This window comes from Carassius auratus, chromosome 43 (assembly GCF_003368295.1).
Source record: "Carassius auratus strain Wakin chromosome 43, ASM336829v1, whole genome shotgun sequence".
NCBI lineage: Eukaryota > Metazoa > Chordata > Actinopteri > Cypriniformes > Cyprinidae > Carassius > Carassius auratus.
In genome coordinates this window covers 21,454,251-21,469,793 of record NC_039285.1, presented here as the reverse complement: position 1 = coordinate 21,469,793, position 15,543 = coordinate 21,454,251, and the positions used below count along the sequence as shown (strand labels likewise).

Genomic DNA, 15,543 nt, shown 5'->3' with positions numbered 1-15,543 from the left:
GCAGATATAAATGACTTTATCTGAATGCACTGTAATGCATATAATGAAGATTCACATCAGTATGTAGCATACCTCTTATGCAAATATCATTAACCACTGAGAACCGATTGGTTTTCTGCTTGTCGTCTGTGGTTGGACATGTTTCAGTGGCATTTCAATGCTTTCAGAAAGGTCTTAAGCCACAGTTAGACATACCACACACTCTTTTTTTCCTCTGACTGGAATCATTGTAAAACACGGTAGACTTTCCTTTGTCGTTCATCTGCTGAACTATGTGCATGGTGTGCATTAGAGATGGTTTGATGGGGGATTAAGAAAGATTATATTGCATTTAAATATAAGCTTTCTCTGAAAGAGACTGATATAATGCTTGTTTTGTTTCTTGACTTCATATACAGTATATTAAACTGTTTTGTTTTGTCTGAAAATGCCCACCAAAATTGACATTTTCTGAAACTGTAGTCAAATGCAGAACAGATTCCAAAGCTGTTGTCATTGTTTTCAAAGGCCTATGATTAATATAAACAGTCATTATTTTTAAATGAAAACAAAGTAAAAGAGTTTTAGTTTCAGCTTTGTAACTCATGAACCGCTCAGATTATTGTGATGTTTTTATCAGCTGTTTGGCCTCTCATTCTGACGGCACCCATTCATTGCAGAGCATTTCATTTCATTTTATTGTTTTCATATCAAATAAATGTAGCTGCTTTTCGTGTCTGTTCATATTTATCTTTACCAATGAAAACACACTGCTCTGGAATGTGTTCTCATGAGTCACAGCATCAGATACTGAATTTGCTGAAGAAAAACCTAGTTTTATTGAGGTCCAACCGTGCTTATAAAATAGCAAGTTTTGATATTTATTTATTAACCTGGAAAATGTGTCAACACAATGTCAGTGTGACTGGAACACAAACAGATATTAGATTGAAAATCCACTTGAAGAGATGACTTTGCCTCCTGATTTCAAAGACTGTGGCTCAGCTACAAGAATGTGTGATGGAAACAATTCAAATTTCTCCACCAGTCTGTGCAAGATCATTTCCCTAAAACAGGGTGTCATTTTTTTCTCAGAAATGTATTAGTTGTGGTTTCTTCAAACAGGAGCTGACCAGGATTGATACTTTGTTTGTTACTACGGTACACACAAACCGTCTCTCCTTCTCTCTCTCTTTCTCACTTTCTCTATTTTTTCTTATCTTGCATTTATATATTTATGCATGTAGCCTATGCATTTATTTGTACATTAATTTTGTTAGCAGTTACACTGTCATCTCGCAAAGAAGGTTTATTTGTCAAAATGTATCTTTAAATCACTATTTTAAAACTTCTGGCCAGGATGAAAGACGTTTAACAGGGGCAAGTTGACACAACGAAACCTACAAAGAGGCGTAAAACGATTCATTAAACAAAAACGTGCGCACAAGAAGACGTGATGAATAAAAGCGCTAGTTTCAGCAGCAGAATCATGACACGAGCTGCTGAACTTTCCCACACGACCCCTCTCTCAGTCCGTCCTGTCTGCGCATGCGCCGTCGGGCAGTCAGTCTTCAGCGGGCGCACTCTGTGCTGTACAGTGATGTGACCCCACTACAACAACCTCTCGAACGACACTGATGTTACTGAGACTGTTTCCGTTCCGCTCTGGGTGTTAGAAGGAGACGCTGAGTTCAGTGAACTAATGTAACGGCGCCTCCCATCTGAAGAGAAGACGCCGGCGCGCACTTCACAGCGCAACTTTGCTCGTAGGATGTGAGTGTACCGCGCGCTTGATCTGGGGAGAGAGGGAGGGACTTTCCGGACAGTCCGCAGTCACTTCACGGACGATCTTTGTGTTTTTAAACTGTATCTAGATACGTGCACCCTGGTAAGTCTCAATCCAGTAAACCGAATGCGCTTCCTTCTCAATGCTGAGGATGCCCAAACATGATGTCTATGTAGGGAGATTCGAGATCGTTTACATTGCATCCGAAAATAACGCATGCATGATTTCTTAGTATTCTGTTCCCTTAACTTTGTCAAACCCTGATCTTTCTTGAAGAACCGTGGCGTTTCTGTCAGCTGAGAACATTCAGATCTAAGCTTCTTGTTGCCAGTTGTGCAATAGCTAAAACGTTTTTTGGTGGTGATGAAATTCTAGTTAGTTTGGCTTTAGCTGTGTTACTGACATCCAGAGCCCTTGAGAAACAGCTGAGACCAGTCTAGTAAACCAGCAAAAGGTGAAGCTTTGATAAAACTTGATCAAGGAAACAGTGGTTATAAATGAAGACGAACCATTCCTGCGGTGTGAACCTAGCACTTGAACTTATCGCTTTCATCTACCCATGAACTTTAACAACTAGAACATCACATGGGTGAAAAAACCCACTTAGACAAAGATGTGGTACTGGTCTTAGCTGGGTTTTGCTGGTTTAGCTGGACACCCATCCGTGCCAAGCAACTCTTCATCTAACAGCCAGGTTAGAACTTTTCTTTCTAAAACCAGTCAGGAGAACCAGCTTAAGCTGCATGGTTAAAATCAGTTTTTCTTAAAAAAAATAAAAACACATTATCACATATATCAACACTTATTGACCATGATACTGTTAACGCAATGTAAACTACTTGAAGTTGAGCCCATTGTTGAAGTTAATGTCAATGGCAATTTGCAAGACAAATGTAAAAGATGTTGACTTGCAAACATGTTTATTTGATGCAAATGCATGCATGTCAGGTTAAAATTAAGTGTAAGGTTTGTAACTCTTTTAAATTATTTAGCATGTGTAGTCATTTACAATTTACTGTATCCAGCCAGGTGAGCGTTTCCCAAAACCATAGTTGTTTTTTGCAATACAATTTCCCATTGCTAACCAACTAACAGGTTAGCAACTATGCTTTTGGGAAACACACCCCAGGCTGATTTAGATGGTACCACATATAGCACTTTTATAGTCTAGCTAATAAACTATGAGAAGTTTGACCGTCAGTCTTACACTACGCTTCTCTCCTCTCATACTCATGAAAGTATGAAGGTCTGACTGCCTCATGAACGGCTGGATAAGATAGACAGAACATATCAACATACATAATAATTAGCAATTCACACAAGCTTTTAAAGGCACTTTGTATTGCATTACACAGTTTTTATCAATGTTTTGAAAGGCCATTGCACGCTAATGCATTTTTGGTGAGGATATGAGACAGGATGTTTGAGGCGAGTCTTCCTTTTGAACACTTTTATCGACATATTTAGAGGAACATGTGATGTGTTTTTATTTACAAGACGACAGACATATGCATGAGTCTCAGATCTATGCGTTGCATTAAGGTGTAATAACCCTCGTTTTGCAGTTCACAAATGTGCACTGTGAGATTTGAACATTGCTGTGATTATCACCAAACATTGCTCATGAAAATCACCATTTCTTCAGAAATCAGAAGTCTAGGCCGTTTCCCAAGTCAGCGGTTCATAGCAACGTTTGTTTTTGGTCCCGCTGATAAAAGGGTCAAGCTGTGCATGGTATTGTGAGATAGTAGTGTGGCACTTCAGAGAGAGCTTCTTCTCAGACCACAGATATAAACACTATCAACTTCTTATTCTCATTTGCAAATTACTTTTAGTCAAATTTCCTCATCATTAACAGCCATATGTAGTGTATGTTAACACCATCTGATACAATATATATATATTTTCTTTCTCAAAGACTGAGGTTCCCAAACTTTCTTTGTTAGTCAAACCCTTTAGATGTAAAATAATTCCTTGAGATTTTAGGTTCGTGTTTCAGTAATTTAACTAAATGTTCATTTGTTAGCAGTCATGCAAGTAAATTAATAAAAATAAAAATAAATCAAATGTAAATTCATTTCCCAGTCACTTTTTCTTGATTAAATACCTCGAAGCCTCAGCGGTGCTAGAGCTGCATCCATACATTTTGTAAATGTGCGGGTGGAGAGAGATAGGCCAAACAGAAGAACCCGATATTGGTACGCCCCCGAAGGCGAACCTCAGGAACTTCCTGTGAGACTGAAAGATGGAAATGTGGAAGTATGCGTCCCTGAGATCTATCGTAACAAACCAATCCTCAGATTGAATTTGGTTCACGATGATGGGAAAAGTGAGCATCTTGAACCAGAATCTCCTCAGAGACCGATTCAAGTGCCTGAGATCTATTATTGGACGCAACCCCCCGATCCTTCTTGGGAACTAAGAAGTAGCGGCTGTAGAACCCGGACTCCCTGTCTGGAGGAGGAATACGTTCTATAGCCTCCTTTACCAGCAGAGAGTTTACTTCTTGCTCCAACACCTTGGTTGACTACAGTCCAGACCACCCCATTGAACTTTGGTGGGCGGGAACCGAACTGTAGTCTGTACCCCTTTTGAATGGTGCGCAGAGCCCAAGGAGAAATATTTGTGAGATTTTTCAATGCAAATTACTCTACTAAGGGGACTCTACTCTCGAGGCTGGCCTCGGGTATTAATCTGGATTTGTTCTTGGCCCCTGAAGCGGATCTCTGGAAGGGTTAGACTGAAAACGATTCTCGATGTGTGGACGGGAATGCTGCCTGGCCGCAAGCCTGTGGGGCGGACAGAGCAGGGAGCGTTCGCTGGAGACCGATGCGTCCCGAAGCTCACTTAACGGCGGGAAGTCGACATCGATTTCCTGTGGACTCCGAGGAGCAGACGACCTCGATCGCTCCCCATGGGTGGAGCCGCCCGCAGAGAGCCTAGGCTGGCTAGGACCTCTTCGTTGAAGCCCTCTTCGCCTGCAGGACGGCCCTCAGGTCACCTGGCTTAGGCTCTAGAAGCGAAGCTCTCGCCTGTCTGTAGGCGGAGGAGCTGGCGGATGGCTGCGGCTGCCCGCTTGGGGCAGGCTTCTTAGGCCTCGAGCGGCGAGGGAGGTATTGTTTGAAGGCTGGAGACTGTTTCTTTGCCTCCTGAAACCTGTCAATGATGACATTAACTGAGTCGCCAAACAGGCCAGAAGGCGAAATCGGCAAACTCGTTGTGTAAATCTGGAAAGAACGGTAAACCCCGATGACAAGGTTGCTCTCTGTGCTGCAGGAAACGCTCGTCCAACTTGCTTTTAATAAGTGTTTCCTGCCTCTCATGTGGCCAGCTGATATTAAGACCGGCCACTTACATATAACACGTGTTACAATTACTCAATAATAACTCACACAGATAATATTTACAGGCCATTTTAAGTCTTATTTTGATGTACATAAGCGACATATCCATTTATATCGCGATGAAACTTTACATCTTCTCACGGCACGCTTTATATATATATACACGTGTGTGTGTGTGTGCGCACATGATATGTAGATAAATATTATCAAGAAGTCTTTTGATCTTTTATTTAAATATTCACAAAAATGTAACATATACTAATAGATTTTTTTAATTTGAAAGTTGTTCTGTTATCAATAGCTAATTTGCTACAATCAGTGTACATGGCCTTATTAATATATTAATATATATATATATAGAAAAGTACAGTACATTTTCATGGTTCCATGCTTTATTATTATTCTTCTTCTTCTTATTATTATTATTTAATAAAGTTCAGCACTATTTTACTTCGAGTATTATATTTGCTTTCATTCTTTATCCATTTTAACTATTGATTCATTTTCAGTTATTGGCCAGGGTTGAGCTATGATCGCAAGTTAATTTTTTTTTTTTGACATCTATTACAAGTAGGCTTATCTTTGCGTTTGCGTCACTTCCAAATAAAATAATCAACTGGCATCAAGTACTTTTCATTTATGATTAATTTGCACTTTGACTGTTCCCATCTTGTTGTGTTTTCTTTTTATTGTCAAATGTGTGTGGTTCTCACTTAGCATCAAGTGTTTCAGAGAAGGGTATTTTATGCTGAGCATGCTGGGACACACAGCAGCTTTGCTCTGAATGAGCCAGGGTTAAAGTGGGTAAACAGAGGAGCTGTGTATTTCTTACAGCTCATAGTTATTTTTATGCCATCAATCATATGTATTTAAACAAACTTCACTGTTTAACTGCAGGTAAATTAATGTCAATGCATGTTAAAATTACGTGGCATTGAGAATATGGTTGTTTATCACCTCTTTCTCTCTCAGCCATTCTTGCTGCTTATTGCTTGCCAAGTTATGCGCACTTTAGAGGAGTTGTGTCTTTTTTTTAGAGCTGTTCACATGCTCATTGCACAGTCAGAAAATGTGCCGTTCTCTCCCGGAGCAGCCGTGTTCACATGGTTTTAAAAGTTGTGTTTATTGAGCACACTGTTGGTGATTTGTTCGGATAACTCTGTGAAAACAATCCTTTTGTCATGGCTCATTACATCCAGTTACATTACATCAAGTTTCCACACACATTTAGAATGATTCAGCTGCACAACATTAACCTCGTGTTGGCATAGCTCGAGTGAGACTGCCAGGAAAAAAGCATAAAATAATATTAATACAGTATATACTAAAGACGAGACGTCCATTCTGATGTCCGCATCAAATTACATTTACAAAGTGATATTATATACATAGAAAGCATATTCAATGGAAGTAAAGTGTCAGCTTTAATGTCAAAATATGGGTGAAATAATGTTCCATCAACAACAGTTATGTAAAAAAACTAAAACATTCTGACATAATAAATTGTATTAAATTGTTTATAAAAAATGTATTGCTGACAAATTGGTAAAATCGAGTTTTTTGAATAATAGTAGCAAATATTGGTGAAGATTACACTTTTTAAAAATGGAAATCATATAGTGTTTTTGGGAGCTGTGATTCTTAAATGGAGTATTTTAATTTCTTTATATGATTTAAATCATCATCATTATTATTATTTGTATACTATATATATATATATATATATATATATATATATATATATATATATATATATATATATATATATATATATATGTAGTAGTATTTAATAATGTATTTTTTTCAAGTGCAATGCAATCTCTATGAGTTCCAGGAGGGCTCACACTAACGTGCTTTCGTCATCATGCGTAACCTTAACTTGTGCAAGGAATGGTGGGAACAGTGACATCAACAATATTTAAAACTATTTTCAATTTTAACAACAAGAAAAAAAATTAAAAACTACTTTAATGTCTTTATCAAATGTGAAAAAAATAACGGGAACAGCTATTCAGTTGTCAGCTGAGCTTAATCGACATCATGGCGAACATTTCCTCAGCACAGTGCTATCGTGTCACTGAAAGAAATACCATTCAGTCGTCGAATCAATAAGGATAAATTAGCAATTAAAGAATTAAGACCACCAAGAACAAAGTATCTACAGAGAACGTGCAATCAAATAAATGGGGATTTTCAAGGAAGTGGTTTGAATGGAAAAAATGGCTAGCAGGCTGCGAAGTAGCTAGCGCTTTATTCTGCTACCTCTGCATTTTTTTCCATCCGGAGAGTTTGACAGACATCACACTGGTGTTCTGTAATATAAGTGAGAAGTAAGCAGTGTAATGGGAGGGAGCAGTGTAATATAAGTGAATCATTTGGTAAATGAGCAGGGTAATTTAAGTGAGTTGTGTAAATATTGATTTAGGTGACTTCATTTATTTCTTATTAAACTGAAAATGAAGTAACATTTTTTGGAAAACCACATCCTGGCTTCAGTCTTCATTTGTTGCTGAATTGTGTTAACACATATATAGAAACACAAGGAGAGCAAGAGATTGATTGTAAGAGTCGGATTATGTTTAATTAATACTATAGTAGTTCAGTTTCCTTTACATCTTTAACTAGCAGTTAATTTATCAATTGAATGGGGGACCTATCCTAATACCACCCCCCCCCCGAGAGAATTGGCAGCCGCCACTATATATATATTCAGGCCATGGAGCAGATGAGTATTTGTTGAGCACAATTTGAGCCAGCAAGCCTGAAAAGATGTTAGTTTAACATCGTGATGTCTGTCAGCCATCGTGAAGGATGATGGCATCGTTTATTGGCCCAACCCTGGATTCATGCTCGAACTGGTGAAACCTAGTGAGAGAGGCTATATGAGAAACATTGGGGAATTATGGAATAACAGAATTAATAATCAGTAATCCAGCCATCGGATATAATCAAAAGTGATTTACTATTACTGATAGTTGCCATACCATCCAATTATAACCACATATGTCTGAGAAAGTGGAAGAAACCATGTGTGTGTATATACATATATATATATATGGGGTGGGGTGGATAAGACACATGCCTTTGCTGTGAGAGACCCGGATTCGAATCCACTGTGAGACACCAATGTGTCCCTGAGGAAGACACTTAACCCTTAGTTGCTTAAGAGGCATGCGACCTATGCGATATATATAGCAATTGTAAGTCACTTTGGATAAAAGCGTCAGCAAAAAAAAAAAAAAAAAAAAAAAAAAAAAAAAAATATATATATATATATATATATATATATATATATATATATATATATATATAAATGCACCTTCAGAAGTGTTGGAAACTTTTCTCAGAAATAACACATCTGCAGTCACACATATGCTCTCCGTTGGCCAGCTTTGAATAACTTGACCCCGCCCACAAACTCTGTAGCTTGTTAACATCATGTTGAGAAGATGCCTATGTTGGGAAAGCAAATTCGTTTTATTTTCACTTCTGAAAGATGAGGCTGCAAAGAATGAGTGGTTAAAATCCATTTTTTCCCAATGTTTTGTGTCGATGTGTGATTCTCAAACGCTTACTCTTGAAAGATGAATCAGTGCCGGTTCATGTGGACCAGCTGACTCCACTGTATCTCCCAAGCAGGTTTAGGTTTACAGACCTGTAGCTATTACAGCAACTCCAGGATGAGCTTCGAAGTTGTCAACAATCGAATCCAGCTGAGTTAGTGATGTATGAAGAACAGGCCCCTGTTGCAGAAGACTCCCAAAACAATATTAGGAAGCTTAAGAAATGGCATATTAGGGGCACTTTAATAGGTGTTTTACAGCCTCTAATGTTCATTTCAACTGGAAACCTCAGCGATTTGTAGGTGTAGGTATGTTTTTTAAGTTTATCAGAAACGTAGGTAGAGGCACCAGTGATTCTGGGCAGCCCATTGTCTAGTTTCAGTGAGCCGTGTTAATTGGGTGTAGCTTGAGTTTCCTTTTCTCAGCTGATATCTGTTGTGATCGTCTGCTACTGTTGCCCAAGTTCCCATTGCCATTATTGCCCACAGAAATGCCATTCATTGGATGTTTTCTCTTTTTCGGGCCATTTCAGGCCATTCTGTATAAACCTTAGATATGGTTGTGCATGAAAACAGAGCAGCAGTTTCTGAAATAGCAGACCACATCCATGCCACATTCAAAGTCATTTAAATCACCTTTCTTCCCCATTCTGATGCTCGGTTTGAAGCAAATTGTTTTGACCAGGTTTACATGCATAAATGCATCGAGTGGCTTCCATGTGATTGGATAAAATACCAATAATTGTTGTTGTGCTTTCTTTTGCCTTTCTTTCATTCAGAACAAAATTTTTTCCATACTATAGGTAACTTTTTTTTCATGATTAGGTCACAATGTTTCTTCAACTTAAATGTAAAAATGTTATCAGATAACAAAGGTCTTAACATTTTTGAGGTTATAAGGGTGACAACTTGATGCTGGATTTTGGTTCACAAGGTTTATCCTGAAATTATACGTTGGCATCACGTGAAAAGTAGTTGAAACAAACTTCAATGCTGGTCATGTGACGAAACCGATTTCATTTGTGATTCGCACTGCCACTTATAGTTTTATTGAACTGCTGGGTACTGAGATATAGTAGACCAAAATGCAAATATAAGATCAGGTGGTAACACTTTAGAATAAGGTTCCATTAGTTAATGTTAGTTAACTACTTTCGTTAACATGAACTAAGCAAGAACAATCCTTCTACAGCATTTATAAGTCTTAGTTCATGTTAATTTCAACATTTACTAATGCATTATTTAAATCAAAAGTTGTGCTTGTTAACATTAGTTAATGCACTGTGAATTACCATGAACTAACAATGAATAACTGTATTTTCATTAACTAACATTAACGAAGATGAATAAATACAGTAATAAATGTATTATTCATTGTTTGTTCATGTTAATTAATACATTAACTAACATTAACTTATGGAACCTTATTCTAAAGTGTTACCGATCAGGTTTCTATAATAGATTCAGTGTGGTTTATTTTGTGACGCTTTAAAGTTTTACTGATCATGTAAGAGTTAACTTGGATGCTTTTCAGCTCTGCTAATTAGAGCTCGACGGATAGTGGATTTTACAGATACTGATAGCTAGGGTTTTGTCTTTGTTTGTGCTGTGCAGACCAATGATATAGAAATACCATGAGAGATATAGAGGACAGATGCTTTCGAATCACTCTCACTGTACATTGATGTCAAACACCGATCGATCTGCACAGACCTGCTTCAAGTCAAACACACCTAATATGTAGCCTATCGCTTTGACTGTCGTCTGTAGATCACATTGTCTCAGGTGCCATGATTGACATTGGTGAATGTCATGAACAATGCCTGGATGTTAATGTTCAAACTAATATTTCTGTTGTTTCCTTCAGCATATTAAAAGAGGAAAACAAAGACAAGACCTGGATGTGTTATAAATCATGTCCAGGATGTGTCTGGGAGAAATTTCACACAATACCTCACTGGCTGATAACTGCAAATTACCTTGAAGGCAATTTTACAGATAGTGATTTGTGTGCACCCTCTCAAACAGTATTATAGGCAAATCATTTCATCAGAATTGTAAAATTCTTGTTGAGCTGCAGAGCATGTGCACAATATTCAGGCCTGTGAACAGTTGATGTCCATTCGGTGTAATGTTGGCCTGCATCACATGAGATAAACTTGAATTAAACTAGCAGATATGATTCAGAGAAGTTCATGTTACTGTTTTTATTGTAGTGTTTTATCAATAAATGTAATTGTTACGTATGCATTACTCATAGGGTACATCAAAACATTAGAGTTTGTTATTAATCAGTGTTTATTTAATATAATGTAATATACTCTTGGACATTGTCACTAGGGCGGTACATTTTCAGAAGGTAGACTTTTGTACCCTTAAGGTACAAACATGGACTCTTAAGGTGCAAAGGTTTGCCTTTTGAAAAATGGACCACCCCAGTGACAGCTTTTGTACTTTTTATTTCTGCGAGTGAATAATAATTATTATATGTCTTAAATATCTGGACAGTACTTAATTTATCAGACATTAATGTTCTGATTCAACAAAAAAACTATGAAGTTAGACATGAAATTCTGAACGTTTATATGATTATCTTGACTGTTTTGTTCTTGTCATGAGTGTCATCTTATGCTCTGTTGTGATAATGATATTGCGCTAGTGAAATTCTTGGGAACTGTTGTTTTTACTACATTATAAAATATGAAACATCTATAAAGAAGTATACTACTTCAGTGGTAATGCCATTGCTTGTGTGGTTTTATTGTCATTTCCTTCCTGAAAATGAATGAAAGACTCTGAAACACTACAGTGCAAAAACATAAATATGTATGTCATATAAAACATAACAACCAAATAACAATTTAAAGGCTAGGCATTTCTTAAATTAAAATAATTTTTACTTTTTTATTTTACTTTCTTGTTTTCCTTATGCTTTTGTGGGAGTTTACAAGCCCTTAATGAGTCACTGATTTCCACAGAAATGCTGCAAGACATTGATTGAGCAATGATTAATTTCACACGTTTAATACACCCTTTTGAATTAGAGTAAATGGCAGGAATTCTCACAGAGAACAAGTCAATCAGATGTATTATTATTTTTATTTTTGGTAATTGGAGAACTTTGCACATTGTTGTGTCCTAATTTAGTAACCTTTTTATTTTTGCCATTTGACATTTTTGTATAAGAAAGGAAACCATAATATTGTATGTATGTGATCATGCATGTGCACGTGTGTATGTATCGCTCGGTCTGTGAGTGGATAATCTTATCCAGAATCAGTGTTACATTACAATTCTTTAAAGGGGTCATCGGATGCAACATTCATTTTTGTTATTGTTTGAACATAAATGTATGTTGGAAGTGTGTTTACACATCCATCCTATAATGATAAAAATCCACCCAGTGTTTTTTTTCAATTCCCCTTCCTCAAATCAGGCTGTTCTGAGACTCCTGTTTGAGTGACAGAGGTCAAGGTCAACTTTATTATCTCTGAAGGGCAATTTGTTTCACAGCTAACAAACAAGCACCACAACACACTGACTTCCATTAATAACATACAAATATTTGTAATAATAATAAAACAAATATAATAATAATAATAATAATAATAATACATCTTAAATCTATTGGTCCTACATCAAGGGAAATAATATATTTGAGTAGAAGGAAGCATCTTAAAAACATTCTGCAAGGCATGACTTGGATCATTCATAATTCATAATTCATCTGTCTTCAAAGTCGTTCATTAACAGCTCGTATTCTCTCAGAGACGACAAGAGAGAAATCATTATTCGTGTTGAACAGGTTGTTTTTGAAAGTTGGTGCATAAAATTGATAAAGTGTAACTGAAGTGTAACAATTTATTTAGACTATAGGCCTATAATTAATTGTAGGCTATAATAGACTTGTTTTAAAATACATTTTTTCATTGAGGAGTAGCCTAAGCTAATAGCCTAATTTTTTTATTTCCTCACTGTGAGTTATAATGTGTCAGTAATGCGGTGATGCACTATGAAATTGTTACGAAGCAAATTAATTGTAATATTAATTTAATAATAAAAGTAACCTAATAATAATAGCCAGAAAATAACAGGTTTAGATTAAATGGAAATGCCAAATACTATTAATAATGACAATATTTAATGATATTGACAATATCTCTGGCTATAGTTCTTACATGCTGGACCTTATAGCCTAATATATTTTATTTACACGTAAGTAATGTTGTCCAGTAACCTTTTTCCATTATTTAAGCATTATTTTATTTATTTTTAAGGCTGCTTTTTGTTTGATTTATGTTGAAGTGTTTAATGCCTTTTATTGATGAGACTTTTTTGGTAATCAGGCTCTCAAAAATGATGTAAACATTTGGATTTAGATTTAACGGCCAACATATTGGTTATCAGCTTTCATATTAAAAGAATTATCGGTTATTGGTATCGGCCAAAATGTTCATATCAGTGCACCCCTACTTTAGGGCCTGGACATTTCCTCTCTTTAACACCAGAGGGGAAAAGTTAAAGAATGTATCTCTATCAATGCTGTTTTGCTCAAAAGAAGCATTTTTAAAAGCTGCCAATTCTTGATTAAATTATGAACATTAAAACATTTATAAAAACACAAAATAAATTAATTGAAAACTTTGGCAAAATCAAATTCAAGCTTCCTGTCAATATATATATATATATATATATATATATTTTTTTACAATGCATACCCATTAAGGAGTTCACCCCTCCCATGCAGAACGAGAATTTCCAGTATCAAACACTTATGACACATTCCATCTGTATATTACACCTATTTGTATGTCATGCTGATAGTATTTAATAATCTGTAAATTATTTCCATAGTACTGCCTTATCTGTGTATTTATTGTACATTTGTAACATATTGTATACACTTTATATCCTGTACTTACTGTTTATTGCACTTCTGGTTAGATGATAACTGCATTTCATTGCCTTGTACCTTACATGTGGGACACAGTGGGACACAGTGTTTTGCAAATAGTCACAGTTATTTGAGTTTTATTGAACTGCTGAGTATTGAGATATAGTAGACCAAAATGCAAATATAAGATCAGGTTTCTATTATAGTTTCAGTGTGGTTCAGTTTGTGACGCTTTAAAGTTTTATTGATCATGTAAGAGTTAACTTGGATGCTTTTCAGCTCGGCTAATTAGAGCTGGACAGACAGTGGACTTTACAGATACTGATAGCTAGGGTATGTACAATGCCTGCATGTTATTTTTCAAACACATTTTTTTTTAATTAATATAATTGTTACTGTATGCATTGCATTGATGTTCTATTACATGTAGGGTACATAAAGAAACATCAGAGTTTATTATTAATCAGTGTTTATGTGTTATAATGTAATATACTCTTCGAAAAAAAATTTTTTCAAAAGCTGTCACTAGGGTGGTACTTTTTTCAAAAGGTAGACTTTTGTACCTTTAAGGTACAAATATGGACTCTTAGGATTCAAAGGTTTGCCTTTTGAAAAAATTTCTTAGAGTGTAATAACTTCAGTATTATATATCTTTAATATCTGGACAGTACTTAATTTATCAGACATTAATGTTCTGATTCAACTAAAGAACTATGAAGTTAGGTAATTGCACACCTGTTAATTGCACTCAGGTGTCTTCACTTTCATAGTCATTATCCTGTCTATTTAAAACGTTCTGTTTCTGTTTTTGTCATGGAGTCCTTACTTTCTGTCACCTAGTTTCCTCGCATTTCCTAGTCCTTTAGTTCCTTTCTTGTTCCTGTTTGTTTGTTTCTGTTTGGATTGGGCTTGTTTTTGATTCTGATTTGGATTACCCTTAATAAACCACACTGTACTTGGATCTTCCGTCTCCTGTGTTCCCGTACGTGACAGAAGGACTCCATCATGCTAAGATCCAGCGGTGTGGGATTTTGTATACGTTCCCCAGCCACCATAAAGGAGCGGATGGGGAGACTTTCTAACCTAACCACTCTCCGTCAAAAGGGGAGTGAGGTGGGGGCCTTGGCGCAAATGTTCTGGACAATGGCAGTGGGGATGGGGTATAACAATGTGGCCCTGATGGACCTTTTCAACGACTGCCTGGATGACCCTTTACCTGGGTGGGAGATAAAGGGGCTGGAGATACTGGATTTTTGGGGGTTCACCAGTTACCTACAGCATCGATCTCGGTGGAATGACTCAGCCACACCTGTCTCTCTCGGTGGGATGGCCGACTCTAGACCGGGGTCTACAGACAGTAGGGCCGCCAGCACAAGATGGCCGCCAGCCGAGAGCCACGGCGCAAGATGGCCGCCAGCCCAGTGCCACTGCCCAAGATGGGATGACAGCCACAGTTGACCCTCCAGAGTCGAGTCAGGTTCCCGTTGACCCTCCAGAGTCAGGGCAAGTCACCGTTGACCCTCCAGAGTCAGGGCAAGTCACATTGACCCTCCAGAGTCAGGTCAAGTCACCATTGACACTCCAGAGTCAGGTCAAGTCGCCGTTGACACTCCAGAGTCAGGTCTAGTCACCGTTGACACTCTTGAGTTAAGCACTACCACAGTTAGACCTCAGGGGTCAAGTCAAGTCACTGGTGATCTTCAAGGACAGAGTCATGTCACTGGTGTTCTTCATGGGGAAATTCAAGTCACCATTGATCTCCATGTGCAAAGGCAAGTCACCAGTGATCTTCATGGACAAAGTCAAGCCACCAATGATCTTCATGGGCAAATCCAAGTCACCATTGATCTTCATGTGCAAAGGCAAGTCACCAGTGATCTTCATGGACAAAGTCAAGTCACCAATGATCTTCATGGGCAAAGTCAAGTCACCAATGATCTTCATGGGCAAAGTCAAGTCGCCAGGGTTCTTCATGGTC

The 15,543-nt window shown here is 37.3% G+C and overlaps 1 protein-coding gene across 8 annotated transcripts in view; it reads left to right on the top strand.

Annotated features, from left to right (window-relative positions):
* The first annotated feature begins 1,526 nt into the window (after positions 1-1,526).
* Positions 1,527-15,543, top strand: part of LOC113061884 (CMP-N-acetylneuraminate-beta-galactosamide-alpha-2,3-sialyltransferase 4-like) — a 41,513-nt gene continuing 27,496 nt past the window's right edge. For 6 of the 8 annotated variants that reach the window (XM_026231381.1, XM_026231387.1, XM_026231386.1 and 3 more), the window contains exon 1: positions 1,527-1,867. The gene's annotated coding sequence lies outside the window, so the exon portion shown is untranslated. The remainder of the gene's footprint in view (positions 1,868-15,543) is intronic. The other 2 variants (XM_026231385.1, XM_026231384.1) reach the window with 1 other exon arrangement.